The sequence below is a fragment of the Chrysemys picta genome, chromosome 13, assembly GCF_011386835.1.
Source record: "Chrysemys picta bellii isolate R12L10 chromosome 13, ASM1138683v2, whole genome shotgun sequence".
NCBI lineage: Eukaryota > Metazoa > Chordata > Testudines > Emydidae > Chrysemys > Chrysemys picta.
In genome coordinates this window covers 9,042,546-9,052,122 of record NC_088803.1, presented here as the reverse complement: position 1 = coordinate 9,052,122, position 9,577 = coordinate 9,042,546, and the positions used below count along the sequence as shown (strand labels likewise).

The following is a 9,577-nucleotide window of genomic DNA, read 5'->3' as shown; positions in this document are numbered from 1 at the left end:
GCATGACTCCCGCTCCCCCACCACTGGCCCCATGGCATGACTCCCCCTCGCTCCTCTGCAACCCCCCCTGCTTCCCACTGCATGACTCCATCTCCCACCACTGCAGGCAGGGGCTGGTGCGGGCAGGGCAGGGGATGCAGCAGGGGCTGGCTGCAGGCAGGGGGTGCAGAGCTGGCTGCAGGCAGGGGCTGGCTGGAGACAGGGGTTGGTGGGGGCAGGGGGTGTGGGGCTGGCTTCAGGCAGGGGGTGCAGAGCTGGCTGCAGGCAGGGGCTGGCTGCGGGTAGGAAAGGGCGTGCAGGGCTGTTGGGGTCACTAGGCCTACCTGAGCCAAAGTTCTTCCATGTTTAAACTCTGTCCTTCCATGTTTAACTCTAATCGGCCTCAAAAACCAAGGACAGGAATTGGAATGTGTAAACAGTCAGTTAGCAATTACGACCTTGCTCAGACCAGGTACCAAACGATAACGATGAGGTTTGCATGTTTCTAGCTGGGGAAGGGGTAATAAACTAAGGGTAAACAGAACCAAATAACTGTTTAGAGGAGTGTTACTAACAAGCTAGATTTATAGCCCTAGAATGATTTAATTGCTTAAATGTATAAACATGCCTTCGGTAGAGAGGGGAGGGGGAGTAGGGGGGGGGTGATAGAGACGGGGAGAGAGGGGGGGCTTAGTTGTAAAATGTATAAGAAGAGAGAAACTGTTTTTGCTGGTGTGCTTGATTTGAGACTTGCCTGTCTCCTTGCATCACTTTGAGATCTCAAATAAACTTTGATTGTTTCTCCACCCTGGTATGTTTATTGGCGCGAAGCACACCGGGCAACGAACCCCACTGTTGCTGTCCTTGCACCCCCTGCCTGCAGCCAGCCCCTGCTGCACCTCCTGCCCTGCTTTCAGCCCCGCACCCCCTCTCCTGCCCGCAGCCAGCCCCTGTCTCCAGCCAGCCCCGCACCCCCTGTCCTGCCCGCAGCCAGCCCTGCACCCCTTGCCCTACCCGCAGCCAGCCCCACACCCCTTGCCCTGCCTCCAGGCAGACCCTACCTCCAATCAGCCCCTGCCCTGCCCCTGCCCTGCCTCCAGCAAGCAATATATGTAATATATAATTTTGATTTTATTTATATAGTTATGGAAAGTAAATAATACATGGAAGAAATGAAAAGGGGTTTTTTACGTGTTTTTTTTTTTTACTCATCCCTGTTGGGGCACCGCCTAAAATGTTCAAATTGGACCCCGCACTTCCTAAAACCAGCCCTGCATACAGTAATGGCAAAGTTCTTGGTTCAGGCTTGTAGCAGTGATAGAAGCACAGATCAGAATGAATTGCCTCTACCTTCAGCAGGGCTAGGTAGCGTGCCTGAGGTAACATCAGACAGTCATGCACTCATGCAGTCTGAAATGGAAGAACCAAGTCTAGAGTCACCAGAACCACTGGAAGTTTACATGGAGGAATATCCTCCATACCCACCACCACCTTACCCATCAGGAGAACCAGAGGGACTGGGAGAGGACTCCTTCAGTATGCGACCCCCTGAAGTCACTGGACAGTTTTCTTTACCTCCTGGGAAGAGGACGAACTTACGTAAAACTGGCTCAGAGAGGATTGCCCATGGAATGAGAGTGAAATTCAACCCCTTGCATTGCTTTTAGATTCATCTTTGGAGGGAGAATTTGACCTTGTGCAGAGAATCATTTATGAGGTTGAAGATCCCAGCCTGCCCAATGATGAAGGAATTACAGCACTTCCCAATGCCGTGTGTGCTGGTCACACCGAGATTGTAAAGTTTCTGGTACAGTTTGGTGTGAATGTTAACGCTGCAGATAGTGATGGATGGACCCCTTTACACTGCGCGGCATCTTGCAATAACGTCCAGGTGTGCAAATTCCTAGTGGAATCAGGTGCTGCTGTGTTTGCTATGACCTACAGTGACATGCAGACAGCTGCAGACAAATGTGAAGAAATGGAAGAAGGCTACACCCAGTGCTCTCAGTTTCTGTACGGAGTGCAGGAGAAAATGGGGATAATGAACAAAGGAGTGATCTACGCACTCTGGGATTGTGAAGCACAGAATGACGATGAGTTGTCCATGAAAGAAGGAGACTGCATGACAATACTACGCCGGGAAGATGAAGATGAAATTGAGTGGTGGTGGGCACGGCTAAATGACAAGGAAGGATATATACCACGCAACCTGCTGGGGTTGTACCCAAGGCTTAAACCAAGGCAAAGAAGCTTGGCATGAAATTGCACAGAATCCCGAGTTATGAAGTTCTAATCAAGGGTGATTTATCACTTCTCTAAAAGAAATCATTTTGTGTTAGTTCCAATTTCAAGAGACTTATTTTAATAACAATGTAACTCGAAAGCAATGAAGAATGTGCTTGAAAACAAATGAAGGATCAATGGATTCACAAATGGAGTAGGGCATTCCATAAGCTGAAATGCTGCTTACAAGCAAATGGCATTGTGCTACATCTGGCCTAAGCAAGCCTGACGTTCAACTAGTGCCCTCTGCTTTTCTAAACTGCAGGTTCAAATCAAGTCTTTGGAGTAGGTCCACAGCTGGGATGGGTCATTCAGTCCTTTGTATAGAGCTTCCTTTTTTAGCCAAGTCCCTCCAGAGGTATGAAGCAGGATTGAAGACAAGATGGAGATGAGGCATCAGCCTTTTATAGTCTCTTGCCCTGTGGTCTTTGCTTTCTTTGTCCCAAGGACACTCTCTCCAGCATGTGGCATACAAAAACCTTAGAGTTCTGTCCATAGGCAGGTCCCTGCATGACTTGCTGAGTCACAAGGTGTATCTACCTTCTCTCAATGGGTCAATTGTATAGCTCATGGTCCTTAGTGGACCATCAAGCAGGCTAGGCAGAACTAACACCAACTTGTCTGGGGTGTTCCCTGGAAGCATAGCACAAGTTTGAAATACAGACAGTATAGAGCCAATATTCAGAACGTCAACTACAAAACTGCTACACAAAGACAGATAGCATAATCCTAATCAGCCAATCAGAACCTCTCCAGAGACCCCTTCCATGACAATCTTTATACAATATTGGCTGCAAATATATAACAGTGGTGGCAACGGTGATCTATACAGTAAGAGAGTATGTCAATAGCGTCACAGGAGGTGACACGGCATCAGTGAGACCAATATTGGAATACTGCATCCAGTTTTGGTGTCCTCCTTTGAAAAAGATGTTGTGAAATTGGAGCTGGGGCAGCGAAGAGCCACCAAATGTTCTGAGGGCTGGAGAAAAATGCCTTCTAGTGAGCGATTGAAAGCGCTCAGCCTCTTTAGCTTATCAAAAGAAGATTGAAAGGTGACTTCATTGAAGTGTTGAAGTGCCTTAATGGAGAGAAGAGATTGGGTATTAAAGGGCTCTTTAATCGAGCAGAGAAAGGCAGAACAAGACCCAGTGGCTTGAAGGTGAAAAGAGACAAATTCATATTACAAATAAAGCACAAATATTCAACAGCGAGACTGATTCACCACAGGAACAAGCTACCAAGGAAAGTGGTGGATTCTCCATCTCTTGATGTCATTGAATGAAGACTAGATGCCTTTCTGGAATGTGTTTGCCCCCAAAGTAGCTATGGTGTCATACAGGAGGCCTGTGACATGCAGGGGGTCAGATTAGATGCTCTAATGGTCTCTTCTGGCCACCAAGTCTAGTAATTTCTGAAAAACGGAGTGTGGCATTGGGAGCAGCGTCTGAGGTTTTACTGTCCAGTCGGCTCGCTTCCTAAAATGAACACGCCTTGAGTGGGGTGATCCACAGGGAGTAGCTCAAAGCTCCCAAGTGCCTGGCCAGGGGCAGGACATTAGCACAGCAAGGGAAGGGCATGGCAGTGACATCAGAAAGGCCTTTTGCAGGACCTCAGACTATTGGTCAAAGGTGGTGACCTCACAGAGAGATGCTGACATCAGCCAGGCAGGACAGAGGCGAGTGGCCTGGGAAAGCTCAGAGACCCCTGGGGCTTTGCTTCAGCAAGTCTCTGTCTCGAGGTCTCTCTTTGAGGACTGAGAGAAGATTCGGGTTCACGTACGTGAGCGGCAGGAGGAACCTCTGTCGAGTGTTCTCCTTCCCTTTTCGTGATTGTACTAGAAAGCAGACGTCCCTGTGTAGAAGGTAAGAGCCTCCTCCAGGTGTGAAACCTGTTCAGTCTGATCCATCGGGTGAGAGTTGAATTCTAGGCATGGAAAACACGAGCTTAAGGAGGCAGCATTTTATTCCTCACCTGGGATTTTGTCCCTTAGAATCACTGGGGACATTGGGGTTTGTCCGTTTTGTTTCACCTTTTCCTCCAGCCCTCCCTCCTTTCTCTTCTTCTCTTGCTTCTTTTGTCCTTTCCCCTGTTCCCCTCCCAGCACCAGGGTGTGTGTGTTTGTGTGTGGCGGGGGAGTGCTCTGCAGCTCCCATGGTGGGAGGTCCACCCAAAAATGTGGGGCTGAAATAGTGCCCCGGCAGTGACCCCCACCAGTAGCGTAGCTGGGGGCGGTGCAGGGGAAGCAGCCACTTCCCCTCAGCACATTTTCCAAAAGCGGCGCCTTAGTTAGGGGTTACCATGGCGTCAGCAGGCGGGGCTCCGCTCTGAAGCTTGGCCTGTCCGGCCGGCGCTGACCTCCTGCACGCAAAGGGGGGGGCACTGCCGGAGGAGCCATGGGGGGGGCCGCAGGGGCGGCACAGCATGGCCAGAGGAGCCATGGGGGGCCATGGGGGCGGAACGGCACGGCCGGAGGAGCCATGGGGGGGCACAGCCGGAGGAGCCATGGGGGGAGTTGAGGGGGGTGGAACGGCACGGCCAGAGGAGCCATCGGGGGGCCGCGGGGGCGGCACGGCATGGCCGGAGGAGCCATGAGGGGACCCGGGGGGGCAGGATGGCATTGCCGGAGGAGCCATGAGGGGGGGCCGCGGGGGCGGCACGGCCGGAGGAGCCATTGGGGGGGCCGCGGGGGCGGAACGGCATGGCTGGAGGAGTTATGGGGGGGGCCGCAGGGGCGGCACGGCATCTCTGGAGGAGCCATGGGGGGGGCCGAAGGGGCGGCACAGCACGGCCGGAGGAGCCATGTGGGGGCGGCACGGCCAGAGGAGCCATGGGGGGGGCTGCGGGGGCGGAACGTCACGCCAGAGGAGCCATGGGGGGGCCGCGGGGGTGGAACGGCACGGCCGGAGGAGCCATGGGGGGACCCCGGGGGGGGGCGGCACAGCATTGCCAGAGGAGCCATGAGCGGGGGCCGCGGGGGCGGCACGGCATTGCCGGATGAGCCATGGGGGGGCCAAGGGGGCGGCACAACATGGCCGGTGGAGCCATGGGGAGGGTCACAGCCGGAGGAGCCATGCGGAGGCCGAGGGGGCAGCACAGCATGGCCAGAGGAGCCATGGGGGGGGGCCGAGGGGGCGGCACGGCATCGCCGGAGGAGCCATGGGGGGACAGGGGGGGCGGCACGACATGGCCGGTGGAGCCATGGGGAGGGTCACAGCCGGAGGAGTCATGCGGGGGGCTGAAGGGGCGGCACGGCATGGCCGGAGGAGGCATGTGGGGGGGCACGGCCGGAGGAGCCATGTGGGGGGCTGTGCGGGGGCGGAACGGCACGGCCGGAGGAGCCATGCGGGGGGGGCGGCGCGGCCAGAGGAGCCATGAGGGGGGGCCGCGGGGCCGGCACATCATGGCCAGAGGAGCCATGGGGGGGGGCGAAGGGGCGGTACAGCATGGCCGGAGGAGCCATGGCGGGGCCAAGGGGGTGGCATGGCATGGCCGGAGGAGCCATGGGGGGGGGCGGCGCGGCCAGAGGAGCCATGGGTGGGGGCTGCGGGGGCGGCACGGCATGGCCGGAAGAACCATTGGGGGGGCCTAGGGGGCGGAATGGCACGGCCCAGAGGAGCCATTGGGGTGGGCGGCACGGCTGGAGGGGCCATGAGGGGGGGCCGCGGGGGTGGAACGGCATGGCCGGAGGAGCCATGGGGCGGACCGAGGGGGCAGAACGGCACGGCCGGAGGAGCCATGGGGGGGGCCGAGGGGGTGGCACGGCATGGCCGGAGGAGCCATGGTCAGGGGGCAAGGGGGCAGCACGGCATGGCCGGGGGAGCCATGGGGGAGCCACGGGGACGGAATGGCACAGCCAGAGAAGCCATGCGGGGGCTACGCCACTGATCCCCACCAGTGACCTCGCCCATCTTTTGGGCTCTCTGGTGAGAACCCTCAGCCTCCCGTCCTCAGCCTCTACCCTGACTGGCTGAGCAGGGGGTTATTGACAGGGAGGAGACTCAGGTCCTTGTTCTCTTTTAAGACCAAGTAAATAAGTCATAAGCAGTTCTAGGTTTGATGAATTTTGCTGCTTCTCTGCATGAATTGTCTCTGAGCAGCTCATGATTCTCTCTACCATTGCAGTTCTCCTCAAATACTTGCTGAATAATTACTGTGCACTGTTGTTGGTCTGGAACTCATCTGAGAGCACTTTATTCAGGTTATTCAATGTATGAAATTCAAGATCCGATGGTTAGTTTGAAAATCAGGGCTCTTGGATCCTAGTCCCAACTAGACTTACAGACTAGCCAGCCTCACTTCCATAGCTGGAGAGAGACTGGACTACATCATTAAACAATCCCTTTGTCAGCACCTACAGGATAATTTGGTTCTTAGGACTAGTGAGTGTGGACTTGTCAAGAACAAATCATTCCAAACCAATCCTAGCTCCTTCTTTGGCAGGGTTCCGGGCCTAGTGGAGGTGGGTAAACAGTAGATGTGATCTCTCTTGGTGTCACTAAGGCTTTTGACACAGTCCCATGGGACATTCTCACAAACGAACGAGGGAAATGTGGTCTAGATGTAATCAGCGTAATGGGAGTGCAGAGCTGGTTGAAAGCCCAGACTCCAAGAGCCCTTCTCCATGTCTGGCTGTCCAACGGAGAGGCAGTACCTACTGGGTCCGGCAGGGATCAGTCCGGGGGCCAGTAGTATTCAATATTTTCCTTAAGGATTTGGAAAATGGAGTGGAGAGCATGCTTCTACAATTTGCAAATGACACCAAGCACTTTGGAGAACAGGATTGGAATTCAAAACGCCCTTAACAAATTGGAGACTTGGTCTTCTTGAGCCAGACTCCATGGCTGGGCCCCTCTCTCTAGACTGGGGTGAAGTGAAACCCCAGAGCCAAACCCTCCTCCTCCTGGGCAGTGCGCTCCCACCTTCAATGGGCAGATGCTGCTTAGCGCTGTCAGAGCAGCTTTTGCTGGGGGCTTCTCCCAGCACTTTCCAATAGTGGGAAAGTATGAAATCCCCATTAGACTGCTGGAGACAGAGCCAGAGAGGGGGGGAGCAATTTGCTCAAAGTCCCACAGGGAAAGGAAAACACCCAGCAGTGGAACCAACAGGAAAGCCAGCAATGGAAGTCAGGAGTCCTGACTCCCAATCCCCTGGTCCAGTCACTCCAGCGGAGCACACACTCTCTCAAAGCAGGGGGAGCGGACGTGAGGGCCTGGTTGTAATTGCCAGCTGTGGGAGGGAGTGTGCAGCTGTGGTTAGCGAAGGGGCCTGGAAAGAAGGCCTGCTGGGTCCCATCCATTCTTCTGACACTTGGTGTGACCCTGAGCCAGTAGCTTCCCCTCCCCAGGCCTGGTTCTCATCAGTGGGGTTGGGGTCGCAGTCCCAACAGCCCAGGGGGGTTGGGAGGCTCCAGGAAGGTGTGTAAAGTGCTGGGATGTGGGGATCCCGGACGCGCTGTCACCCCCGCACTAGGGCGGTGTCCAGCACCCCCTGCTGCTGGCCGAGTTTCTCTGTCCCTTGGCAATAAGACAGACTCTTGTTTTCACAGCCAGCCGATCGCCCCGTGCCATCACCCTGCCTGCTTGCTGGCCAGGGTAACTCTTCAGCTCACCACCACCCTCTCCAGCCTGCCTTGGGCTTGGAGAGTGAGGAGACGGGCGAGGGACGAACCTGAACATCCTCCATCCATCGCTCCGTCACCAGAGCAAGTGAGTGGCATGAGGATTCCTCGGTGGCATCCCCTGTCTGTCCAGGGAGAGGCAGAAAGAGGGGGAGAGAATCTCTCCCAAAGGAGATTGGATTTGCAAACAGCCCCCAGGAACCCCTTGCACTCAGACCGGGGAGGGGCTTCTGCAGAGCCGTCTCCAGTGTGTTTGGCAAGGTCCCAGCAATGGGGCTCCCAGCCCTTCCGTTGTGGGAGACTGTTCCCCACGCTGAGACTCTCTGAGCTGGGCCAGACCTGGTGAGCTGCTGAGCATGGAAATCAATGGGAACTGATGGGGCCCTGGCCTTGCTATGCCTAGGGACTTTGAAGTGGGGAATGGTTTCCCAGAAGAAGTCTGGACTCCTGGGTTCAGGACTGGCTTTAGCAAGTGCGGGGCCCGATTCCTGGGGAGGCACTTCGGAGTGCCGTCTGGGGGAAGGGGCCGCGCGGGGCTTGCCGTGCTCCGTCTGGAGGTCTGGCCAGGGTCGTGGAGCTGCGGGGCTGCCACGGTCCAGCCAGGGTCGTGGGGCTGTGGGGCTGCGGGGCTGCTGCGGTCCGGCCGCGGTCGTGGAGCTGTCGCGCTCCGGCCGGGGTCACGGGGTCACAGGGCTGTCGTGCTCCAGCCTGGGTTGCGGGGATATGGGGCTGCCGTGCGCCGGCCGGCGCTCTGGCCAGGGGAGCGGGGCCCCGAAGATGACTGCCGCCGGGATGAGTGCGTGGGGCCCTCTTAGGCGCGGGGCCCGATTCCGGGGAATCGGGCCAATAGGCCTAAAGCCGGCCCTGCCTGGGTTCTGTTCCTTCTCTAGCCTGGGCCGAGGGTGGGGGTGTGGTGAGTATGGTGTGGGGTTTCAGGAGGGAGCTGCCTGTCCAAAGTGACCAGTGGTCTTTGTGACTGATCCCAGTGCTCGAAAAGGACGAGACTCCCCAGTTCTTACAGCCCCAGGGATGACGAGGGGGAGCGTTGAGGGGGAGCAGAGCATGCAATGAACTCCTGCCAGTGTGTGTAGCTTGCCCTCCCTGTACCCCCATGGGGGGAGCAGGAGCTGCTCTGGCTGGGGCAGGGATGGGGAGGGACCAAACAGGCTGGTTAGTGAGCGGCTGCCTTCACCCCAGACTCACGCCTGCTCCCCGCTGGGTTCCAGGATGGCCGGCTCCTGAGGAGGTTCAGGAAGAAGGCTCTGCAGGTGGCCCCAGAGCCTGAGGGAAGCAGCCACCATCTTCCCCAGGAGCGGAGCGGCCCCTCCGTCCCCGCTGGTGGGGAAGCAGATCCCGGCCGCGCCAGGAGGTGGAAGTGCCCAGCCTTCTGGCGGAGGAAACCCACTCCCGGCACAGGCGCCGAGGTAGGAGCATCACCTCCCGGGCCAAACTGGAGCTGGGCCAGGCTGCGGCTGGGCAGGCAGGACCCAGCCCAGGGGCGGAACCGGGCAGGGTGGCTCTGGGGCTTGTTGTTGTGTGGGCAGCAGCGGCCCCAGTAGCCCAGCCCCAACTTCCAACAGGGGGCATCTCCCTGCTCGGTCAGTGAGGACCTTCCAGCCTCCCCAGGACAGGAGGTGGAGGATCCCTCTGCCAGCCCCAGCAGCTCGTACCGCTCCCCATCCGACAGCAGCAGCG

General features: G+C 57.1%; 1 pseudogene; it reads left to right on the top strand.

Moving 5' to 3' along the window:
• Positions 1–1,365: 1,365 nt before the first annotated feature.
• Positions 1,366–2,398, top strand: LOC135975531 (apoptosis-stimulating of p53 protein 2-like; annotated as a pseudogene).
• Positions 2,399–9,577: the final 7,179 nt, after the last annotated feature.